Below are 24,778 nucleotides of genomic sequence, written 5' to 3'. Positions count from 1 at the left end.
CGCCAGCTGCATGTTGTCCTGAATATTTCTGTGGGAAGTGTTCACTCAATCATGGCTGAACATTTGGGACTGAAACGTGTTTGCATCCGATGGATTCCCAAACTCTTGACACCGGAGCAAATGCAGCATCGAGTGGATGTGTGCACAGAATGGAAAGAAAGACTGGAACAAGAAGGCGACAACTTCTTAAAACGCAGCATTACAGTAGATGAAGCTTGATTGTATCACTATGACCCTACAATGAAACAACAAAGCAGTGAATGGAAGCATCCGTCTTCGCCTACCCCCAAGAAAGCAAAAACTGTAAAATTGGCTGGTAAAGTTATGACCATAATGTTTTTTGACTATGAAGGCATTGTTTATCAACATGCTGTAGAACCCGGGAATACTGTAAACGGCTCATATACTATGCGGATGTTTTACGGACAATGGTACAGCATGTCAAAAGCAAGCGGTCATTGCTGAAGAATGGCTTCTTATTGCACCGCGATAATGCAAGGCCACATATTGCTGGTTGTGTAGTGGACATTTTGCAGAAGAACAACATAGTTATCCTATGTTCATACCCTCCATACAGTCCTGATCTCGCACCGTGCGATTTTTGGCTGTTTCCTCAGCTCAAGAAACCACTAAGAGGCCGCCATTTCGAAAGTAGCAAAGCATGTGTAAAAGCTGCGGAGGCGGTTTGAAAGAACTCTCAAAAAACGGACTTTCACATGTGTTAAGAAGTGGATGCAATGTTGGGACAAATGCATCGTGTCTCACGGTAGTTACTTTGAAAAAGACCATGTAAATGATGACAATTAAAGGTAATCTGTTTTCTGTATAAATATAGTCTTATAACTTATTGAACAGCCTCCGTACAAAAAAGCAAGTTACATCACAATCTGCTAAGTATGCTAAAGTCAAACTAATTTCGTCAACCATTAACACAACACTACTGGCCTGACCTCTGATGAAAAAAAACCTTTACAATACCAAAGCTAAGAGTCCTGTCACCTGTTAGGTTACAATCTGTAAGAGATATAATATTAAGCTAGAGAGCAACATTCTCCCCACATAATTACTCACAGATAAATCAGAACAAAAACAGCACAGATGGTGGCCAAGAAGGGCTGAAATTATTGCTTAAAGTCCAAAAGTAAGGATTTGATGAAGAACTTGAAAGAACTTACATGGGCTGAATGTGTGTCATCCAAAATTTTTGGGATTTTTATGCCGCCATTATTGTTTAGATTAGGATTGTTGATCAAAATTTAATTTCACAGGCTTCTTTCAGTTTGTGTTTATACCAGATTTCTGTATAATGTAAAGAATAGGTAACTTTCCAATCAATTTGTTACAGGTTGTTAAGAGCGTGATTCGAGAGGCCTGCTTTAGCAACAGTGTTGTTTGTGCTCTATTTTTATGGACTGGAATTGTGTGTCTAGTTTCACTATGAATATAAGGTAAGTTACAAGTGCACTAGATCAAGTTAAAAAAAAAAAAAAGAACACAAATGACACTTTAAATTTAATAATTTTGGTAAAGTTAACACAAACTGAAGGAAGGTTGTGAAATTTTGATCAATAATCCTAATCTAAACAACAGCTGCATGAATTCAGCACTTAATATAATTAGAATGGTTAGGGAATGAAGATTATCTTGTAGCAGGAAACAGATTAGAGAAGTTAGTTCTAATAGTTATATCTGCATTGGAGTATAGGTTATTTTTCTACCATTGCAAAAGGTATGGGAAAAAAGTGATATGACGATACACTTATTGTGTTGGGTTCTCTAGATGTCAAAAGGGAAGTAAACTTAAATAAAATAAATAAATCTATTAATGCTTTTTATTCCAGAAAGATTATTTTGTCCTAATCAATTTGTGAAGACTGAGGGGCCAGCCAATCTCCACCCTTAGCCATCAGAGTAAGCAGGCTGAAGGCTATCAATGATCTTAATAAACATCCAGGAAGCAAAGTTAACTTTTCTGCAGATAAATTTTTTCTTAATAAGACATTTGAAATAAGCACGTATAACATTAATAGTAACATGAGATTTAGGATGCTTTTAGGCATTGCTTTTAAAATAAGTTATGGTGTAGCAAATATATAGCAAAATATTAGATTATGGAATTAAGAATACGATATAAGAAAATAAACAAAGGTAAAAGCAAGAAAAGGTGGAACCTAGAAAAACTCAAAGGAGATGCAGGTAGGAAATTCAGAGAAGAACTGGAAACTAAAATAAGGAACAAAGAGAATATATATGAAGAAACTATGGATGTTAACGAAAAATGGAATCAACTGAAAAACTTGATATATGAAATAGCTGCTGAAGAGAGAGGTTTTGTGGAAGGGAAAAGAATTAAAAAGCCATGGATTACAAATGAAATGATAAGAAAAATGGAAGAAAGAATATGGAAAAATGTAAACACTGAAGAAGGAAGAAGAAAATACAAAGTATTAAATAATGAACTGAGAAGAGCAACTGATAAAGCAAGAGAAGAATGGTTAAAAACAGAATGTAAACAAATTGAAGAAATGGAAAAAAGGGGGCGATATGATAAAATGTTTGAAAAAGCAAAAGAAATTACAAATATTAAAAAAAGCATAAGAAATCTGCCATTAGAAGATAAGCAAGGAAAACTGATTTATGATATTGAAATACAGGGTGAAAGATGGAAGGAATACATTGAAGAACTTTATGCAAAAAAGGAAAGACCAACAAAAATTGAATTGGAAGAGCAAAATGAAATCTCAACAGAAGAAAGAGGTCCTGAAATACTAAAGAGAGAAGTAGAAACAGCAATTAAGGAATTAAAAAGTGGAAAGATGGAAGGAGTGGATGGAATACCTAGTGAAATACTAAAACAACTGGAGAACAAAGGTATAACAGAAACATGGAAACTCTGCAACCTCATTTACAAAACAGGAGTATGGCCTAAAGATTTCACAGAGAGTATTCTTATATCAATTGAAAAGAAAAGCAATCCTGCTAAGTGCAGTGACTACAGAACTCTAAGCATACTCTCACATGCCTCCAAAGTACTGCTAAGAATATTAAATCAAAGATTGTATAATAGAGTGGAGTATTTTCTGGGGGATGATCAATTTGGATTTAGAAAAGACAGAGGAACCAGAGATGCAATTGGAGTAATGAGGACCATATGCGAAAGGAATATAGAAGTAAATAAAGAAGTTTATATTTGTTTCATCGACCTTGAAAAAGCATTTGACATGGTGAAATGGGAAAATCTGATGGAAATATTACGCAAAATAGGTTTAGATTGGAGAGACCGAAGGTTAATAGCTGAATTATATATGAACCAGATGGCCATAATAAAGACAAAAGTAGGAAAAACTAAAAAATGTGTGATTGGCAGAGGTGTAAGACAGGGATGCTGCCTGTCACCAACGCTCTTCAATATATTTGCAGAAGAAATGATAAAAGAAGCATTTTATGAAGAGGAATCACTATTGAAGGAAGAACAATTCAAAATATTAGATTTGCAGATGATCAAGCAATATTAGCTAATACCCAAGATGAACTACAGCACCTAATGCAAAAATTTGAAAATATATGCAAGAAATATGGTATGAAAATTAACGCAAAGAAAACAAAAGTGATGAGAGTCTCCAGCAAACTAGGAAGTATCAAGGTGATGATGAATGGAGAAAGTGTAGAAAGACCAACAAGTAGAGCAAGTGAGACAATACAAATACCTTGGTAGTATAATACAAGAAAATGGAAAATGTGACATGGAAATAAAAGAAAGAATTAACAAAGGAAAATATGCCTTTTATAGCAAGAAAAATTTGTTTATTAATAAAATGAATAAAAATCTAAAGAAAAGGCTCATTAAGTACTATATTTGGAGTATGACCTTATATGGGTCAGAAACATGGACAATTAGGAAGAAAGAAGTTAAAATGTTGGAGGCATTTGAAATGTGGTTATGGAGAAGAATGGAGAAAATAAAGTGGACTGAAAAAATCACCAATGAAAAAGTATTACAAAGAGTTGAAGAAGAAAGGAATTTACTAAAGACCATAATAAGAAGAAAGCATAACTGGATAGGACATGTATTAAGAAGAGACAGCCTACTGAAAAGAATGATAGAAGGGAAAATTGAAGGAAAGCAACCAAGAGGAAGAAGACGACTAACAATGCTTGATCATATAATGGGAACAAGAAGATATCAGGAAATGAAGGAGGAAGCAAGAGACAGAGGAAATTGGAGGAAGAGAATCTGCTGATTTACACCATTGGACCTGTCAAGAGACAGAACACTAATGATGATGGTGGTGTAGGAAAGTAAGACAAACAAAGAAACAGTATATACCTATTTGATATTTTAAAGTCAAGATTTAACATTTTAGGTTGCTAAAAGATTTGGAATCCATTATAGTTGAAAGGCATGAAACTTAAATATGCCAGATTGGCTGGCCAAGTGGATATTCTATCTGTTCTCAACCAACAAGCTGTATATTCAAACCCCACTGTGGTCACAAATGTTCATGAATGTCTTCACACAGGGTATATGAATTTATCACTCACTGTGAAAAATCACTCCACATATTAGAGGCCTGAACTCCAAGGAATAATAAGGAAATGCTTATTTATTATAGATTCACAACTTTTCATGATAAAGATTCATATAAGAAAACATGAAACCATTATAGAAGTGGAAGAAAAAAAAAGTAACTCTTCGATGCAATTCATCAAACAGTCTCGATAAAGATAATACAATATTAAGATGAAAGCCAAACGGCTATTTTTTTTCTGGCGAGGTAAAATAAGGGATTTTTATCCCCTTAACTTATAATACAATATTATTCTGGATGAAATAGAGTTAGGACTAGTTTTTCAGTTAGTTTTGTGCTGCCTTTGTGTGCATGTTACAAGAGTCATTTTGTACTTCCTGACAATGTCTCTGTAACTGAGATGAAATACTGGAAGCAATGAATATTACTTTTAATAATTTCCTAGTGCTGTTTCACTCCATTAAAATTTTCTCATGGCTCCCAAAAATTCAAAAGCCCAATATTCCCTTCAACAATTCCTCATCCAAACAGTTATTGTGAAATCACTTTATCCTCTCACAGGCAAGCAACACTCCATCTACTAAAAATTCTGTTCAATTAAAAAAAAAAAAAAATCTTAAGATGAAAGATTCACATCATGACAGGCAGGCAATGAGCAATATATGGCCTCTTCCTGCTGAGTCAACCGACCTCCCCATTGTGCAGCCCATGAATGGTGTTGTGTCCCAATTTATGATTTTTTATTCTATCTAGTTATTTCCCCTTTATCTATGTTCAACTATTATCTACACACGAGATATCACCAAAATTTTTACTATTACTTAAGTTAATTCTCCCCTTAGTATCCCTAATATTTGTATTATGCTGCGCCTTTTGGGACATTTAGTTTAAGATATTATATACAAAAACAAGGAGAAAGAACTAAAATATGTCTGAAAGTGAAACTATGTTGCAGTCGTGACACTTTATCTTGTTTCTTAACACATTAATATCCCGCGTGATTAGGTTCGTATTTTTTCAAGTGGTGCATTGGATAGCAATTTCAGACAACTCTTTTATCATCGAACAAAAGGTTTATTAAATTCCTTAGCATGGTACAATTCAAATTTTAGTTATTACTCAATTCAATGCTATACTAAATATTTACAAACTGAGATTAGCTTATCATAAGTACTTAAGCTATGATCCTATAATGGGTATTACGATCATGCCGCCATACACATTCAACACATAACTTCATATAACATGGACATATAAGAATAATTCACACTATTTAACTATCCAAACTTAAGTAGCTTAACTAAACCATTTACTGCACTAACACATAACTATGATATTTAAACTTTCTTATAGAATATAATAGACATGCAAAAATTCTCAGGACACTTAATTACTCATATAACACTAGCCAGCTTACTTTCAATATATTCTGTCAGATACTAAAGTCCTAGTATTGTTTTCTTGGTCACTTCAACAGTTCAGTATTAGAATAATGATAACTGATACAGACAAATCTTAGTTAACACGAGATATAATTTACAGTACCTTTCTTTCCTGAGTTTTCCATATGGGCCTCTATCTTTTTCTGATTGAAGTATCCTGGTATAACCTCTCCGATAATCTGTTTCTCCTACGTTCCTTTTGGAATTTGAACTATGCTTACGCGGTCTTAACCTCTCGTAACTTAGGACACACTTTGAATTATCTATATAACAGCTGTACAATTCGCGACGTGGACATCAATTTCTTTACTTCTTTCCCTTTCTCGTAGTTGACACTGCAGTTGAAACACAAAGAATATGCTTTCTTTTCTTTGACTATATGGCATTCCTCATTTCATACATAGCAAGTACGGAATCGAAATCCCGCTCACTTTCGTTTCAGTGTTGTGACGACGGAGATATAACTCCTATCTCGCCACTCAGGAAAACACCGTGAAATCCATACGAAAGAGCTCGCGAAGAACTCTCCTGGAACTGAACCAAAACCAAAAGCCAAAAAGAGTCCCTTTTCTGGGGGGCTTCCTAACCCTTTTATACCTCTCTCCTAACAGCACCTTCTCTAACTTCTTTTCTCCCCCCCCCCTTTTTGACTTGATTTTACCGACCAATTAGGGTGGCGTTTTTCTGCCAAACGTCATTTGATCGTCGAGCCCGTAATGAAGTCTCAATCCGGGAATTGACCCTAAGCGATTGTCTGTTGTATTTCTTGTGCTAGCCTCTAATTTAATCACCTTTCCAAAATTTTTCTATGAATTTACTTAATATTTAATCCTCTAGCCTCTCACATACCATCTCTTATGACTAATCCTTTTCTGCCTTATTTAGTTATCCAATAAAATATCCAATAAAATAAAAAGGTGCAAGGATATTTCTTTTTCTTTTAAATAATTCATCTTTTAGCTTTAATGCAAGGTTTTTAATTTATTTGCTCTTCAGGGTTTTTAATTTATTTGCTCTTCATGTTACACCATGATAACTGAGAATTTTATATTCTTAAGATATCAGGGTGTAACAAAGGTCCCCCCTTTAAACAAAAAAATTCTTTAAGAGAAATTTTTCTTATGAAGTGTTTTCCACTCCATCTCCTCTCATCCGCACAGGAATTTGCTGCTTGTTAAAAAAATACCTCGTGAAGTGTATGCACCGAGCTCTGCTACTTGCTTTATCCTGACTGTATCCCTCTCCTTTTGATTTCCTTCTCATACCTAACCCCTTTGTTGAGATTTTTCTGTCAGATGTCCATTTATCAGAGGCATGCATCCTTAAAGGATAAACTCCTTTCCTGTCGTCTACTTTACCATTTCGTCGGGGCCTAAGGTTGTATCGGGTGTTTTCTAGTATTCTGTCTTCACTCTGATCCCTATAGACCCCATTTTCCGTTTTTGTCAGCATTTGCTTGTTTGCTATGTCTTCCCCCATGCATTGCTCAAACTGATTGAACCTGGAGAACTGCCGATCTGAGCCTGGCAATTCCCTCTCTCCATGATAATCAGTACTCTTCTCTCTTCCTGAGTGGGCATTCACATCGCGGTTTCCTCCTTGACGAGGACTGTTATCCCCTCTTGTAGTCCCTCTATTTCTACATACACTCTCCATTGAATCTCCTAGGCATACCAACCTTTTTGACCTCGTCTTATAAAGTTTTAATCTATCAGAATGTACTACCCAAGATTTCCCTTGTTCCTTTTCCTCTTTTATTTTAAATGTCACTGGGGACAATTTTTCTTGAATTTCATATGGTCCGGCCGCGCTCCTTCCAAACTTCCCCCCTTTTTTATTAACGGAATTCTGTTCTAACAGGACCAGATCGTCGGGTTTCAGATCCTTGTATCTCCTCAATTTGTTGGCATAATTTCTTGCCTTTTGTGAGCAAGCTTCACTGGATTCGTACACCATCTCATACGCAATTCTATTATCAGCGATCAGGCTATTGAGATAATCACCTATATCTGGAAACCCCGAATTCACATGGGAATTCCTGAAATCAGCAGGGAATGTTGGCTCAAAACCATAGAGGATAACTGCGGAGGCTTCTCTGATGGCGGTATGTAGGGCAGTTCTGCACGTGAATAACGTGTGAGGCAGAAAGGTATCCCAATTCGAGATCTGGAGGTCGGATATCTTTGACAAGTTAAGCTTTAAAGTCCTGTTCAATCTTTCCACCATTCCATTGCCTTGAGAATGATAAGGAATAGTGAACAATTTCTTTACTCTTAACAACTTACGCAATTGTAACATAACTTCAGCTGTGAAGTTGGAACCTTTGTCAGAGAGAAGTGTCTGGGGTGTCCCATATCTAGAAATAATCAGCTTGAAAAATTTATAAGCTACTGTTTGGGCAGATTGATTCTTAATTGCTACAGCCTCTGGATATCGTGAGAACATGTCTATGATCACCAAAATGTACCTATTTCCTTTCTTGGTGATAGGTAGGGGGCCCACGATATCCATGGCTACAGCCTGAAAGGGATGCATGGGGTTAGGGAAAGACTGGAGAGGAGCCTTACCTACAATGCTGGACTTCTGTTGACACAAATGACAGGAAGGTCACATACGATTCTACATCTCCCTTCATCCCCTTCCATATATAACGATCACGAACTCTGTTCCACGTTCTATGTATTCCTTGATGACCTGCTAGATCAGAGTCATGAAAGGTGAACAGTACCCATGGGATCATTTTTTTCTGGAACCACGATTTTGTCCTTCCATCTCCCTGTGATGCTTTGCTTAGACAATAAGAGACCATTCAGATCAATGTATAGTGTGTGATTGAAGGAATCTTTAATATGGGACTTCTCTCAAAACTTTCTCATAAATCTCCCCCCATACTGGATCCCTCCTTTGCTCTTCGATTATGCGAGACTTATCCCATACTTGTGGTTCTAAAGAATTGATTCCCCTTTTTCTCTATATATAGGGAAAATCACCCCTTCACTAGGATTGACATCACTATCATGTGCAACATCCAGAGATCTGGATAGATAGTCAGCAACCATGTTCACTGAGCCAGGGATGTATTTTATTTCCAAATCAAATTCTTGCATCTCCAGAGCCCACCTAATGATTCTCTGATTTTTGTCCTTCATTGAGGATATAAACGACAATGGTTTGTGATCAGAACGCAAGATAAGATGTTGTCCTGATAACATATACCTGAACTTTCTTAATGCATAAACAATAGCAAGGGCTTCCTTTTCTATTACTGAGTAATTTATCTCGGAAGATGAAAGTTTCCTACTGATAAAGGCGATCGGTCTAAACCTCTCTTCCTCTTTCTGCTCTATCACGGAGGCGATTGTATCGTTGGAAGCATCAGCGGAGAGATAAAAATCCCTTCCCAGTTTGGGATAGGTCAGAACAGGCGACTTAGTTCGAGCCAGGTTTAAGTGTTGATGAGCAATCTGCTGTTCGTTTCCCCACTCGAATCTTTTTCCTTTCTTTGTGAGTCTGACTATAGGTTTCATCAGTTTGGAGCATTCGGGAATGAATTTCCTGAAAGTTGATCATTTCCAAATACTTCCTAACTTGCCTTACAGTTGAGGGAGTTCTTGCCTTCAATATGGCAGTCACATTTTTCTCTGTGGGTGTTATACCGCGTTCATTTACCACGTGACCTAAATACTCTACCTCCTTGAGAAAAAATTGGCATTTGGAACACTTTAGGGATAACTGAGCTCTGTTGAGTCTTTCCATGACCCCTATTAATAGTCTCTTATGCTCCTCGACGCAAGATGAGTAAACCAGACGATCATCCTGGAAACAGATAACCCTTTCTCCCAGCATACCAGATAGCACAGAATTCATCAGGCTCTGAAAACTCATGGCTGAGTTCCTGGCTCCCTGAGGTAGTTGACACAGCTGATACTTCTGCCATCTTGTGGTGAAGGCAAAGTATTTTCTGTCCTCCTCCCTCAAAGGAATTTGGAAATAGCCAGAATTCAGATCTAGTTTGGAGAAGTACTTAGCTCCCTCCAGGCCAATCAACAAGTCCTCAATCTTGCACACGGGAAAATCTATGTATAGTGACCTTATTGATTTCTCTCAGGTCCAGTAAAAACCTTAACCCACCATTAGGCTTTTCTACTAAAATAAATGGGCTATTCCATCTAGAATTTGACTTTTCAATAATTCCAGCTTTCTCGTATTCTAAGAGTAATTTCTTGAGTGAGTCCACGTGCTTTAGTGGGGTCTGATATTGTCTCACATATATGGGCACATCAGAATTGATTTTAACAGCATGTTGAACCAGGTTGGTACAAGAAAGCGAGCTGATCTCCTCTGTGAACACTTTTGGATACTTGTGGAATACAGACTCAAAGAACTCCATCATGTGTATCCTTTCCTGCTCAGAACTTAAGTTCTTAATGCTATCTTGGATCAGCTTATTCCTCCACATGCTAGACTCCCTTTCCCAATTCTTCAATTCAACTTCCAAGGCTTTGCTCTTCCCTACATGATCTTGCATTCTGCACTGTGGCTTACACTCTTTTCCACATAGGGACAGCGTTCCATTTGCAAAATCACACATAAAGTTATAATATTCTAAAAAATCAATACCCAGTATGACTTGGTTGCTAGTATCTGCAACCTTGGGTAAGACTAGCATCTCATGAGTGACAGTGATAGGGAAGCAAGGTATGGAAATCCTGGCCTTCACTTTCAAGACTGAGGAAAGCTCAACTTTTTGCAATTCCCATGATCTTAATGGGTTGACTTAGTTTAGTAAAGCTATTAGAGAGGTTACATCCTGAAATGCCTCAACCAAATTTTCTGGGATTACCGATATGTGAGCCCTAGTATCAAACAAGAGTTTGCAGGGTATACCCTCAATCAAACCTTCTACCAAAGGTAGGGGCAATTTCCCTTTCACCTCTGCTAAAGATACAGTTTGCATTCTTATTTCTTCTCCCTTCACTGAATCATCTCTCTCAATTGAACTACCGACAATCGCAACTATACTTCTCTCATTCTTAGTTGACCCAGAATGCCCCAAGCTCTTTAACTCACTTTGTAACTCCTTTCATAGTTGTTCCCTCAGAGAAGAGGCTTGCTCCATTTCATCCAAAATTCTCTATCATTTTCTGGCCAGGCTAAAACACGAGTCTAGGTCCTGGGCTCCTTTCTTAAATATTACGTCTCTTAATCGATCACATAATCCGATTCTGAACTGTGGAAAAGTTAACCATTTCATGTTGGCCTCTTCCTCTGGGAATGAGAACCTCATGGATTGTGTTACAGACATAATTCTGTTCCAAAAATTAGATACACTCTCTCCCTCCTCTTGTATGCAATTATACAGCTCCTTCAATACCTGGGAACTCCCTTTTTTTTTTAGCAAATTCTGAGACCAATATGTGTTTGAATTGTTGATAATCTAAGGCTTCCCTTAGCAAAGGAGAATGATCTATGAACGCTTTGGCCTTTCCCACCAGTTTGCTTCAGAGCAAGACTAGCAACTGAAAATCAGTCCATCCTCCGATTCTTCTAAGCTCTTCTATATACCTAAACAAATTTAGGATGTCATCAGTCTCCTCGCCCGAAAATTGTGGGAACACCTGCTGTGGGTTAATATAACGAAAAAATTCGCTGCTGTCCATGCTTAAACTACTGGAGGGTTCGGTCATACTTGCATCCAATTTACACTAATTTACTCACTAAATTTCTCAACAAAACTTAACTAAACTTCTACCTCTCAGTTGTCTGATCTGCTACCAAAACCAACTTGTTGTGAATAGCTTGTAATTAAGATTTTATTAGCTAAACTACATCCTGTCGGCTGCGCCATTTATGTTGTGTCCCAATTTATGATTTTTATTCTATCTAGTTATTTCCCCTTTATCTATGTTCAACTATTATCTATGCACAAGATATCACCAAAATTTTTACTAATACTTAAGTTAATTCTCCCCTTAGTATCCCTAATATTTGTATTATGCTGCACCTTTTGGGACATTTAGTTTAAGATATTATATACAAAAACAAGGAGAAAGAACTAAAATATGTCTGAAAGTGAAACTATGTTGCAGTCGTGACACTTTATCTCATTTCTTAACACATTAATATTCCGCGTGATTAGGCTCGTATTTTTTCAAGTGGTGCATTGGATAGCAATTTCAGACAACTCTTTTATCATTGAACAAAAGGTTTATTAAATTCCTTAGCATGGTACAATTCAAATTTTAGTTATTACTCAATTCAATGCTATACTAAATATTTACAAACTGAGATTAGCTTATCATAAGTATTTAAGCTATGATCCTATAATGGGTATTACGATCATGCTGCCATACACATTCAACACATAACTTCATATGACATGGACATATAAGAATAATTCACACTATTTAACTATCCAAACTTAAGTAGCTTAACTAAACCATTTACTGCACTAACACATAACTATGACATTTAAACTTTCTTATACAATATAATAGACATGCAAAAATTCTCAGGACACTTAATTACTCATATAATATTAACACTAGCCAGCTTACTTTCAATATATTCTGTCAGATACTAAAGTCCTAGTATTGTTTTCTTGGTTACTTCAACAGTTCAGTATTAGAATAATGATAACTGATACAGACGAATCTTAGTTAACACGAGATATAATTTACAGTACCTTTCTTTCCTGAGTTTTCCATATGGGCCTCTATCTTTTTCTGATTGAAGTATCCTGGTATAACCTCTCCGATAATCTGTTTCTCCTACGTTCCTTTTGGAATTTGAACTATGCTTAACCTCTCGTAATTTAGGACACATTTTGAATCATCTATATAACGGCTGTACAACTCGCGACGTGGACATCGATTTCTTTACTTCTTTCCCTTTCTCGTAGTTGACACTGCAGTTGAAACACAAAGAATATGCTTTCTTTTCTTTGACTATATGGCATTCCTCATTTCATACATAGCAAGTACGGAATCGAAATCCCGCTCACTTTCGTTTCCGTGTTGTGATGACGGAGATATAACCCCTATCTCGCCACTCAGGAAAACACCGTGAAATCCATACAAAAGAGCTCGCGAAGAACTCTCCTGGAACCGAACCAAAACCAAAAGCCAAAAAGAGTCCCTTTTCTGGGTGGGTGGGGGGGGGGGGGTCTAACCCTTTTATACCCTCTCTCCAATGAAACCAACAATGAAAAGTGCAAACATTGACAGTGACTAAAACACATCTCTCTCCAAAATCAATCCCAACAAATAATGACAGACAAATCACAACACCAACTGGTTCCAATTCTTTGTTATAAGCAAAGACTTAATGCAAATCTTACATCTGACTACCTGAATTCCTGATAACCCCTTTGCTCTCTCAATATAGTAAAACCTCAATATAAAGGACTAATTTGGGCTGGGGGGGGATGTCTGTTAAATCTGAAAGTCCGTTATATAATAAAGTAGATTTTCCGAATGCATATGTTAAAAAATTTACAAATTAGTTAATTTACATGTCTATTTCCACACCTCTCCTCTCATACCAAGAGAAAGAGGGAGATAGGAAGGGAAAAAAGAGTGTCAAATATAAAAGCTACCTAATGTAGGTATATGGAGTGTATTTCTACAATCTGTTTTGAAGTATATGAAACATTTGTGATATGAACAATGACACAATGAGTTTGGCGTAACACGTCACTTTTTTGATATGAAGCTTAAGACCGGAAATTTTATCCATTAAATCAAGATCCAAAGTATCGAGGGTTTACTGTAATCTTATTTCTTTTTGAACCTGTTTTCCTTCCATATACAAAGTAGAAGTCATCTCTTCTTTTAGTATGCAATTTTGTGCAAGTCTCCTATCTCATAAAAGATCCTTCCTTCAAACTCTTGTCCTTTGGCACTACAAAGGTGGTAAGTGGAATTACCTCTGGAATTTCTACATCTCTTTCCATGTTCTGAGTACTGATTCTTCTCCTCTGATCCAAACACCTACTTCAAGCAAGTCACAACAGAAATTATTCTTACTGGAAGTGAAGGCCTTTATTCCCCATTCAAATTCTCATCCATTCACTTTCCAAACCCTGGTTCAACAAAAGTGTACCAAAGCTGAAGAAAAAAAAACTGCATCATAAGTGGCTTGCATCAAGAATCTCACTTCATAGTGAATAAATGCAGGGGTTCACATTACTCAAAAATAAAGCTGCCCTCATATCACTCTTTTCCTTCAACTCTGCATAGATGACCAACTCAAATCATATCCTACCATACCAGAATATCAGCATTATATGCCTCTGGTTTTTCACCAAACAGACACCTGACAAATACTAATCAACTTGGATATTCAAAATTAAAAATGCCAAAAATTATATTCTTGTTTAATCCTTTATCTGTGTCAGAAAACAAAGTTTGTGGTTAAAGTTTCTTCACAACTAAGCTACTTGTATATAGAAGCCAATGACTTCACATTGCTTAATATTCCATAATGCAAAACATACATCCTTTTGGGTGTGTATAATGCTATGCATCATGAGATAAAGGATTAAACAAGAATATAATTTCTTAGCATTTTAAATTTAATTCATAACCAAGTGAAAACACTTTCCACGACTTGGAAACTCAAGTTGCCTGGTCCTGATGGCATCTCTCCAACTGCACCAAAACATTGTGCTTCAGAACTAACAGCTGTCCTGTAGCATCTCTTCAACTTATGGCACTTATCCCAAAACATGGAAGCAATCATATTATCCAGTTTATTCCCAAAAAAAGGAGACAGAAGCCTGCTGTGAAACCAATGACCAGCTGTTATCAACCTCAATCCTCTCCAAAATAATGGAGAATATCATCAGCAGTCATCTTCTCCACTACTCTAGAGCCTAAAGGACTGCCAGTTAATCAGTGACCACTAATATGGATTCTGCTATTCAAGGTCAAGAGCTGATCTCAGCCTACATCACGCACACCATGGAAAGGTTCAGAGAAATGTGTACTGTCAACCCTTGCCATTTTAACGGCTTTTTATCATGTTTAGCATCAAAGTCTGCTTTGCAAACTGCCTTCCTTTTATCTAGTACCACTCTCTGCAATTATGTAGCCAGTTTTTCTCTCTTTGCCTTAAACCAATGTTGACCATATTAACCTTCATATCATCCTATGGTGGAGTGAGGACAATCTTGTACACTTCAATGCCACCACCAAAATAGTTTTTCCTTTTCTCTTGCAAAAGGGACCTCATTTTTCCTTCCTCTCAGTAATACACAAATCACCACAAAGAATTACATCTCTCTTCTTGGACTGACATTTACCTCCAGCCTCTCCTAGCATAAACACATCATATTAATAGCTTCCTCAGCATCTAAAAACAAACAAACAACAAAAAAAAAAACAGTCATTCTCTTCTGCTCAAGATGCCATTTTTCATTCACCCAGTTACTAACTCCATACAAATTCCAAATCTGCCCATCCTGAGAATACTGCTCACATGTTTGGGGTAGTGCACATAAAACTAACTGCCCTAAAAATTCTTGATAGTATCCAGAGGAGAGCTTCTTAGCTCACTGATGATCCCTACCTTAAAGACTTAATTCAACCTTTCTCTCACAAATGTAATGTTTCAAATCTGCCTTCTACATGTACTTCCATGGTCACATTGTAATACTGAACTGGTAATGATCATCCCTTCTCTTTTTATTTGGGCAGAACAGCAACTGTCCGGCATTCCTTGTCAGTGCAAGTGCAAATACACACCAAAACTACTTTTCTTCTTCCCTCTTTTATTTCATCTATGTCTGTCCTCTAGTAGTTTTCCTCATGAAGTATTCTCAAACAACTGCAAATGTAAATTAACTTCCTTCTCATTCCTCACCTGTACCCTACAGATGGCACTGATATACTTATAAGTTTTTCTACCTCTTATGTATGCGATCAATATATGATATATAATGTGTGTGTGCACACGTGCTTGTGCATGTGTAAATTATATATTTGTGTGTGTGTGTCTGTATAAAAACCAATGTGCTACTAATAGCACATTGGTTTTTATACAGACACACTTATTAAGCCACATTCCTCCACTCATATCTGAATTATCCAAATTTATCATATATTCAGGTTATTTTTCATGAAAAATGAAAATTATATGAATAGCTAGATGGGAATGCAATGGATTCTTCTCCTATCCCGATATGGAATATCAGGAGAGATATTTTCGATATGGAATTGACCTCAAACTAGTGATGGCTTAGAGCAACCACTTTTGTAATTGGTGATTTATTTCTATTCATGCTCCTTGTAAATTTCTGGTAGATTAGCCACATCTCCTTCACCAGCACTAACATCCAATGCATTGCCCATGTCATATATAAAACACATAATATAGCCTCCAACATGTGATAAAACATGTGAATGCTATTTCCATACCCTCTCATACCAAGAGAAAGAAGGAGATAGGAAGGGAAAAAAGAGTGTCAAATATAAAAGCTAACTAATGTAGGTATCATCATCATCATCATCATCATCATCAAATTCCTGCCATGTACCCTCAAGGGGTGTACAGGATATGACAGTACTACATGAAAAAATTACATCATTACTAACTTCCTATCTACAATTTTCCTCCAAATCAGTCTGTTACTTGTCAAGACTCCAACATTATCAGATCTTATATTTCTATCGTCTAAGGCACTTTGTACCGTATCAATCCACCTATATCTTGGTCTTCCTCTGGGTCGTTTTCCTGCCAACCTGGCAGAGAACACTTGTTTTGCTAATCTTTCCTCTCCCATTCTATTTAAGTGACCATACCATCTGAGATTAGCTCTGCTAACGCATTCCTGGGTGCTGACAATGTCAAGTTCTTTCCTAATATCCTCATTTTTAATATGATATTGCCATTGATGCCATCTGTTCACGCCTCTAATCTTTCTCAGGACTCTCATATCTGCGGTCTCTAGTCTTTGGTCAAGTGTTTTACTTCTGACCCAGCTCTCAGATCCATAAGTTAAAATTGGTTTGAACACAGTTTTGTATACAGCTAATTTAGTGTTCCGACTAATTTCTTTCTTATTCCATATGAATTTATTCAATTGACTTCCCACGATACCAGCTTTGCTGATTCTGTTGTCTATTTCTATATTTAGTTTACCATCTTCAGTAAAAATTGTGCCCAAGTAGCTAAAATGTTTTACTTGTTCCACAGGTTCTCCATTCACAACACAGTTGACATTTTCAATGATTCTGCCTATTTTCATTGTCTTTGTCTTTTTATTGCTAACCTTCATACCATATCTATTACAACAGCTATTCAATTTAGTCAGAGAATCTTGCAGACTTGTAGCGGATTTATTTAGAAGTATAACTTCATCCGCATAAAGCAAAGAGCTGACATTAACATCTCCAATTTTGATATCAGGTTTAATACCACATTCCTTCATAATGTGATCCATATAGATAATGAATAACAGAGGGGATAATGTACATCCTTGTCTCACACCAGATTTAACATTAAACCATCTTCCTGTACTTCCTTCAATTCTAACTGCTGACTCACAACTCAAATACAGACTAAGTATTGCTTGATATAATGCCCCATTGACACCATATAACTGCAGCATATTGAATAGCTTCTCTCTTGGCACCTTGTCATATGCCTTTTCCAAATCAACAAAACTTAAATACAGATCTTTGTTATATTCCCATGCTTTCTCGACTATTTGTCGTAAAGTGAAGATCTGATCCTGACAGCCTCTATTTGGCCTGAATCCAGCTTGTTCTTCACCAAGCTTTTCTTCCACAATTCTTCTCAACCGTTTCTCAAGTATACTTGCATAGATCTTGCCAGGAACACTCAGTAGGGAAATACCTCTGTAATTCTCACATTCAGCTTTATTTCCCTTTTTATATATGGGTACTATGAGAGCTCTACTCCAATCATCAGGAATTCGTCCCTCTGTCCAGGCTTTCTGAACCATGCAGTGCAGCCACTGTAAGACTCTTATACCACCATACTTCAGCATTTCTGGTCGAATATCATCTACTCCTGCTGCCTTTCCACATTTCAAGCCTTTGATGGCTTTTTCTACTTCAAGTATGGATATGTATTCCTGACTGCATGCCTGGTCAGTGTTTTTTATCACTGTGCTGTCATCACTGCTTGTTTCATTTAGCAGTTTTTCAAAGTAATTACTCCATACTTCAAGGATATCTTTTTCTCCTGTCTTCATTTCACCTTTATAATCTGTAATTCCTTTTACAGCACTCTTTCCTCCATGCCTAAGCTTCTTCAACAACCTCCAGAATATTTTGCCACCTTCTTGATATTTATTTTCTATATTCTTGCCAAAGTCCTCCCATGACTTTTGTTTAGCTAGTTTTACACACTGTTTAGCTTTCTTACATTTGTCTCTGTATTCTGTAAGAGTAAAAGCTGACTTATTTGCCAGGAACTTTTGATATGCTTTCTTCTTTTCCTTCACTGCCTCTTTAACTTCCTGTGTCCACCAGGGAGTTCTGATTTTTTTATCTTTGCACACAACCTCACCACATGCCTCTCTGGCAGAATCAATCAATGTTTCCTTCAGAGTTTGCCACTGAATCTCCAAGGTTTGATTCCTGTTCTCAAACTCTTTCATTTTCTTTTCAATAATATTTCTGTATTTTAGTCTACAGTTTACATCTGAGAGCTGCTCAACTTTTATTCGCTTTAAAACTTTCTTACATGTTATTCTTTTCAATATGAAATTCAATTTTATCCTGCTCAAGACTAAATAGTGATCACTTCCAATTTCAAATCCTCTGTACACTCTGGTGTCCTGCACCAGGGAGAAAACATCACTATCAACAATAACATAGTCAATGAGACTTTTCTTATTCCTAGCCTCTTCTCTCCATGTGAATTTGTGCACATTTTTATGTTGGAACATGGTGTTAGTAATAACCAGTCCATGTCCTGAGCAGAAATCCAACATATATTTGCCATTATTATTAGCTTTGCTCTTTTCTCCAAATTTTCCCAAAATATTTTTGTATGTCTCACAATCATTTCCTACTCTACTATTTAGATCCCCAACAAGGACCAACTTTTCCTTTTTCATTGTGTCAGTTGCTTTTTCTAAAGCCTCAAAAAATTCCTCCACTTCTACCTTAGTAGAGCCTTCTGTGGGACCATAGGCACAAATAAGTCTCATTGTCCAGTTCCCCATTCTCATATTTGCCCACATTACTCTACTTGAGACTGACTGCCATTCAAGAAGATTAGCCTCGTATTTTGTGTTGAATGCTATGGCTACTCCTTCTTTTCCTTGATTGTTATTGCCTGAATATAACATTTTGTATTTATTGCTCAGAAAGATCTCACCAGTTTTGGTCTTTTTTGTTTCAGTCACCCCTATTATGTCGATCTGGTACTTATCTAATTCCTCAGCTAACTCCATTTCTTTGCCATTCAGGCTTCTTACGTTGATAGTACCGATCTTTAACTCTGGTGATGTTGAGTTGGGGTTTGTTTTCAGACTTGTTCCAGTAGCTGACTTTTCGCTGTTCGCCCTGGTTCCCTGGCAAAAACAACGGGGGCCTTGTTTAACCGGGCGACGCCCCAGCCGGCATGAAATTTTGTCATGTTGTACCATCATTTTTTATTTTGGTTTAACCAATAAGAATACAATTTGGTCGGCTAAATCCCAAATTGCCAGCCCATCCTCGTTCGTTCAGTATCAAAGTAGATACCCAACAGGGTGCACCACGAGAAGGTGAGGATTGGACATTAGGTCAGAAGCCCTGGTCGGTTCTCCGCATTCCTTTAAAGGCTATGTGGAGGTCTCCTCTCAGTTATACAGCTTTGACCCTTAAGCACCCCCTAATGTAGGTATATGGAGTGCATTTCTACAATCTGTTTTGAAGTATATGAAACATTTTTGATATGAACAATGACACAATGAGTTTGGCATAACACGTCACTTTTTTGATATGAAGCTTAAGTAACACACAACAGTCTGCATGGCTCATGATAGCAATTCAATCAGTTGAACTGATTAAGCAGACATTAAATAATTTGAACAGAAATGTAGGAAGAAAAACAGGAATAAGATGTTAATAGCAGTTTAGTACAGTTTCATTAAGCAGTGTTCATCCACCCAGTGGCAGTTTACTGTGGATGGGTGGTTGGTATCTATTTCACCTAATAATTTGAAAACTTCAATAAAAATATTTCCAGTAAATAACAAAATTACATGGTAACCACAGCAATAAACTTGAATGAGAGTACAGATATTCATACTGAAAATAACAATACACCAGTATGCATTAAAACAACAAATAAATAAAGGAACAGAAATACAAAGTACATACAACAATCAGTTTATCAATTAAAAATACCAACTCATGGCAAGCATTTTTAATTGATAGAAATGAATATTAATAAATAATATTAAAACTATTTTTGATGTTTACATAAAATGAGAATCTCCCAAAATTTTGGAGAGAGACAATCATTCCAATTCAGGTTAGGCCTACATAAAAGGGCTTAACAACTTTCATTGAAAAGGCATTCTTATTTAAAACTGCTTCTATGGAGAAGACTTCATCCTGCCAGACACTGCATTTAGTGTCAATACTATGTTGTGCCAGACCAGACTTTTGAGGTTTCATGTATTCAATGTAGTACAGATGTCCATTAATTATTTTTTCCACAGAATGGCCAATTTGCCAAAAGTATATCAGATTACATTCACAAAGAATTTGGTAAACACTAGTTAAAGACAGTGGTGACAATTTGTCTTTTGTAGATAGTAACAAAATTCCTCATATTTTATCATCTGCAAAAGACAAACTGTCACCTCTATCTTTAGCTGGTGTTTACTAAATTTGTTGTGAATTCAATTTGACATACTTTGGGCATACATAGACCATTCTGTGGAAAAAAGGAATTAATGAACATCAATATTACATTAAATATGTGAAACCTCAAAACTAATTTGCTTGAAAGTTTATTTTTTAATTGGTTAGAGTATAATAAATTTAGTTTAATCCTTTATCCAAGTGTAAGCAAACGAAGTTTGCGCCTGAAAGTGTCTTCAGGACTGGGGTAAGGTGGTACAATACCAGAGCAACTCGTTGCAAAGGTGGAACAAGCTATCAATACTCCTGTCTCAGTATCTCCTATAATGGAAAACACATCTCTACGGATATGTCTAATGTTATGCATTAAGGGAAGGGCCACTACCCAGACTAGTTTCGACCTTTATTGAGGTCTCTTCAGTGGGAGCCAGGCCCAAGTTGAGATACCAAGCAGAAGTTTAGCAGATCATCTCTACCTATAGGAGTTGCCAAATGGTGTGCCACCCTTTTTTAATAAATTACTCTGGATTTAGAGAAAGATGTTGAAAGTTTATTTTTCACTTGGTTAGAGTATAATAAATTTAATTTAATCCTTTATCCAAGTGTGAGCAAACGAAGTTTGCTCACACTTGGATAAGGTCTGGGTAGTGGCCCTTCCCTTAATGCATAACATTAGACATATCCGCAAGGAGATGTGTTTTGCATCATAGGAGATACTGAGACAGGAGAATTGATAGCTTGCTCCACCTTTGCAACGAATTGCCCTGGTGTTGTACCACCTTACCCCAGTCCTGAAGACACTTTCAGGTGCAAACTTCGTTTGCTCACACTTGGATAAAGGATTAAATTAAATTTATTATACTCTAACCAAGTGAAAAATAAACTTTCAACATCTTTCTCTAAATCCAGAGTAATTTATTAAAAAAGGGTGGCACACCATTTGGCAACTCCTATAGGTAGAGATAATCTGCTAAAGCTTCTGCATGGTATCTCAACTTGGGCCTGGCTCCCACTGAAGAGACCTCAATAAAGGTCGAAACTAGTCTGGGTAGTGGCCCTTCCCTTAATGCATAACATTAGACATATCCGCAAGGAGATGTGTTTTGCATCATAGGAGATACTGAGACAGGAGAATTGATAGCTTGCTCCACCTTTGCAACGAGTTTCCCTGGTGTTGTACCACCTTACTCCAGTCCTGAAGACACTTTCAGGCGCAAACTTCATTTGCTCACACTTGGATAAAGGATTAAACTAAATTTATTATACTCTAACCAAGTGAAAAATAAACTTTCAACATCTTTCTCTAAATCCAGAGTAATTTATTAAAAAAGGGTGGCACACCATTTGGCAACTCCTATAGGTAGAGATGATCTGCTAAAGCTTCTGCCTGGTATCTCAACTTGGGCCTGGCTCCCACTGAAGAGACCTCAAAAAAGGGCGAAACTAGTCTGGGTAATGGTCCTTCCCTTAATGCATAACATTAGACATATCTGCAAGGAGATGTGTTTTGCATTATAGGAGATACTGAGACAGGAGTATTGATAGCTTGCTCCACCTTTGCAACGAGTTGCCCTGGTGTTGTACCACCTTACCCCAGTCCTGAAGACACTTTCAGGCGCAAACTTCGTTTGCTCACACTTGGATAAAGGATTAAACTAAATTTATTATAGTGATTTGCTTGTTTCTACACACTGATGATGTACTGTTATTTTCAGTACGAAATATACTTTCATTAACATTTATTACTATGGTTATCACAATTTTCTTGTTTATAGTAATGCCAACAGGTACCTTTAAAGATTAAAATTTCCAGTGCCATCTAGCTCTCAAAATACAACTATTATCTTGAACTTATATCATTAAGAAAATCATAATCATATCATTATTTTTGATAAAAAAATGCCTATAACATATAAAGCCTTATTAAAGTAGAACTGAATGTAATCCACTGTGGGGAATGACTATTGCATACTAATTCAGTAGTATACAGGACGATTAAATGCAAACAGTAAAACAAAAGAATAATCAAACATAAATATGTAATTTCTTAAGAATCACTAGATAGGAACATGATTCAAGGGAAGATGATGGTCATTTCTAGTCAAACTGGCATTCTATTTGAAAAATTTTTTATCAATTCTTAAAATTTCAATCATCATCATCATCATCATGCGTATCAAGGATTTATACCTAGCATGGCCTGAATCCTTGATATATACATTCCGACCTTAGAAGTCATCACTGAATCGTTTAAGAGGACGTCCTGGTTTTCTTTTTCCTAATGGCTTGTACTTTAAGGCTTCTTTTGGTAATCTTTCTGTTTCAATCTGTTAAATTTTAATCTGATCGACATCAAAAAACCCTATATACCTCTGAAAGGGATCCTTCATCCTACTAAGCCACATTTTCATGGAAAAAATATACAAACAGCAAAATGGGGCTGCAATGGTTTTCCCTAACTGCCAATTTCTCTATGTAACTTCTTAAAAACCAAACACTCAGCACAGCTAAAAAAAAAGGTCTGGCTACCCTATAGAGATGATATGTTTGATATCTGACCTCATGATCTAGCTATACATATTACACATTTTAGTGCATGCACTTAAGTAGCAAATATTCAAAATTACATTTCAATATAGAAAAAGAAACTAAACAACTCTTCCCTTCCCAGATTATCAAATTGTTCATCATCTTTTCTGTTTATAAGAAACCCACAAACTGTAAGGTATACATATAAGCAATCATGTCACCCATCTAAACAGTATGGTATCTTCAAAGTACTTACACACAGATCCAGAGATATAGGTGCAAGAGACTATTTTTGGAATCAGCATTAGATATGAAACATTCTCAAGATGACTGCATTAATCTGTCAAATATATATATATATATATATATATATATATCAGGCAGTCATTCTAAGACCATTTAGAATGACTGCCTGATCACTTAGCCTGACTTTTCTGAATTAATTTTGTTTTTATCCAGCTCCTTAGAGATAGCCTTGGTAGGACATTACTTTCTTTTTTTTTTTACAATTTGAATTGTTTCCACAGTAATCTGAGTGCTGTTTGCTTTTATCACCATAGTTGTAATTTGTGCTCTGAAAATGCTAATTAAAATACAGCAACACATTAGTAAGTTCAATCAATTAATTGTCTTCTTCATTGTTTATGAAATGAAGCACTTTTATAAATAACCCAAACACCCAATTCTATGCTCTGAATGATTGATTAACCACAAGTGCTTGTCATGAAAGTATTTTCCAGCACTTTCCAGTATGAAACATTTTTTCCCCTATGTTAATCATCTTTTGAGGAATTTTAATGTTTCTTGAGCACTAGAGCAGATTTTGAAAGTGAGAAAATTAGCCTTTGATGAAGGACATCCATGATAACATAATTCTTCTTAAAAGAGCTATTTTCATAACCACACAAAAATGAAAAATTGGGATAATATGGAACACATACCACAGGTACCTGAAAAATCTGGAAATGTACCACCACCACCAGTGTCTTCAGGAATGCTAAACACCAGTGTTTTGGGTGAATCTAAATGCAATACTATTGACAATGATTATCTGCACTAACTTTGCAGGATTGGTCACATTAATCCCATGCTAGGTAGTTATCATCCAAAAACAGATGTTGTTGTTGGGCCAAAGAACAAGTTAAGGGCAAAAAACACTAAATGAAGAAAATGAAAAAATTGCAACATTGTCATTAAATGACTACAACTCCAGCTTTAGACTGTTTGAAAGAAAGGTAGCAGCAACAGAATCTCAACATTTTGAAACAGTACATCATGTTGTAAAAATGGAGATGGAGAAGAAAAGAGATAAATAGGAAAAGGGTGTCATATCCATGTGTAAATGCTTTGACCATCAGTGCTTCTTAAAAGACAATAATCATTTGAAGGTGCCTACCAATGACAGTAATTTTGCTTTTGTTTCCAAGTCCTCAACATCCCCTTCTCA

General features: G+C 36.4%; 1 protein-coding gene across 3 annotated transcripts in view; it reads right to left on the bottom strand.

Annotated features, from left to right (window-relative positions):
• Positions 1–24,778, bottom strand: part of alpha-Cat (catenin alpha) — a 610,048-nt gene that overhangs the window by 387,726 nt on the left and 197,544 nt on the right. The window lies entirely within an intron of this gene.

Source organism: Typopeltis vanoorti, chromosome 4 (genome assembly GCF_054136105.1).
Source record: "Typopeltis vanoorti isolate ZY-2024b chromosome 4, IOZ_Tvanoo_1.0, whole genome shotgun sequence".
Taxonomy (NCBI): Eukaryota; Metazoa; Arthropoda; class Arachnida; order Uropygi; family Thelyphonidae; genus Typopeltis; species Typopeltis vanoorti.
The sequence above is the reverse complement of the archived record's forward strand: the minus strand, read 5'-3'. Positions and strand labels throughout refer to the sequence as shown.